The sequence below is a fragment of the Arachis ipaensis genome, chromosome B04 (genome assembly GCF_000816755.2).
Source record: "Arachis ipaensis cultivar K30076 chromosome B04, Araip1.1, whole genome shotgun sequence".
Taxonomy (NCBI): domain Eukaryota; kingdom Viridiplantae; phylum Streptophyta; class Magnoliopsida; order Fabales; family Fabaceae; genus Arachis; species Arachis ipaensis.
The window spans coordinates 132720095-132722080 of NC_029788.2; the positions used below are offsets into that span (position 1 = coordinate 132720095).

Genomic DNA, 1986 nt, shown 5'->3' on the forward strand with positions numbered 1-1986 from the left:
GAAGGGAAATATTTGATAAAAAAATTAATAAAAAATAATATAAATTTATCTTATTTAACATTCATTAATTATTATTAAAATTAATAAATATTAAATAGAATAAATTTAAGTTATTTAGACTAATTTTTTATTATCTCTATAACATTACCGTTATTAGAGAGGTTATACATTATGTTTGGTCACTAATAGCCTAAACTGTTTGACTCTGGAGCAGTAGTGATCAGTGATGAGTGATCACCAACCCTTAAATTTTAAAAAACATTTAGCAGAATTAGGTAATCCCCATTTCCAACATAAAATATTACAATATTAATAGGTCACCTAAATTTGCATTCCTTACAATTGTGGTGTGGCTTATAAGAAGTCAATGGCATTACGCATCTCTCTTCTATATTTTAGTGTAATGTCATAAGTCTCTTTACCAAGCTATGTTTCTGAAGATGCAAATTCTTCATCCAATGAGTATCTTTTCCTCATTTTTGGTCACCATCATATCCATCATATTTCTGAATCAAGCCCCAACATCATTTTGTGCCATTGGTATGAGGATGGATACAAATTCAACTACTCTTCTTAATGGTTATGCCTCTTTGTTGAATGAAAGCAATAGTTTGTGTGGTGATGAATGCCCAAAAAGTGGTGGCCACTGTGATCTAAACCCTGTTTCAGGGGTTTTATCTTGCTATTGTAAAGATGGATCTGTTGTTCAATCTTCATGTCCATCAAGTAAGTATACTCATTACTCATGTAAGCTTTATAATACACTTTGAGTATGATTACTAACTTAATTAGTAGAGTGAATACCTCACTCGACTCCTCACAATTATCTCGAAAGGACAACGAGACCAAAAAAAAAAAAACATCTAACCCGGCCCCTGATCTTTTTTTTTTGGGACTGATTAGCTCCTGTGCAAAAAAAAAAACAACATTCACTTTTTTTGGTACAGAGGCTAATCAGTCCCGTAAAAGTAAAACTCAGGAGCCGGGTTGGTTTTTTTTTTTTTGTCGAAGATTTCGTTGTCTTTCGAAGTAATTGTCAGGGACTGTTTTGGGTTTTTCTCGAATTAGTAACCTAACAATATAAATTATACTTTGGATGAGAATTTTTATGATATTGAATATTTTTTAAACTTTATTTCTATTTTTAATGGACTAAAAATTTTTGTATCTAGATTTTCAATGATAAATATCTACGAGTTAAAAATGTTAATTGAGTCAATATTTGAGGGACATTTATATGATATGAATGCTTCTACTTAAGAATTGGTCTATGATGCAAAATGTGATTATTTTATTTAATTTATTTTCTCTCCATTTGTTTTTACCAAGTCAATAATATCTTGCAGCTTTACTACGTCATTGTGTAGTATAATTCTTGTATTAGGTAGAAGTAAGTAGCTATTAGTCCTTGTGAACACTGCACATATAATATTTAAAAAATTAGAGGTTGCTGTCTTTGATTGCAATTAAACTTCTTCTTTCACATTTTATAAAGTCAACAAATACAGGAAATTCATCAATTCTCTGCTTACTATTATTAGCATCTTAAATGCACTTAATTACATTTACAGTGAGTTTTAATAGGAGTGAAATTGGAAAACGGGTCAACAAGTTTTTTCAATTTTCTCCCTTTATAAGCAAAAAGTCTATGTGCATTAGTCAATATAGAAATTGAATAAGCTCATTTAAACCTCTTTTACATAGAAATATCATGGTGCTTGCAAAACAAGTGATTATAGTGTGTTGGAACTTGGAACATATATGCTTTTACAATTTGACATTGAAAAATATATTGACTGTGGACTATTCTAAGAGCTCACTTAAATTTGATTTGAAAAACTTACACAGTTCATCAGTTATTTCTGTTTATGTTTATCTTGTTATTCTTCCTCTGTTTTAATTTTTAACTTCTTTTCAACACAATAAAACATTATTTACAAAAAGTCAAACATTAAAATGGATTATTTTATACGTCTCTACGTCTCT

General features: G+C 29.4%; 1 protein-coding gene across 7 annotated transcripts in view; it reads left to right on the forward strand.

Moving 5' to 3' along the window:
* Window positions 1–1986, forward strand: part of LOC107635700 (LEAF RUST 10 DISEASE-RESISTANCE LOCUS RECEPTOR-LIKE PROTEIN KINASE-like 1.4) — a 23312-nt gene that overhangs the window by 15980 nt on the left and 5346 nt on the right. The window lies entirely within an intron of this gene.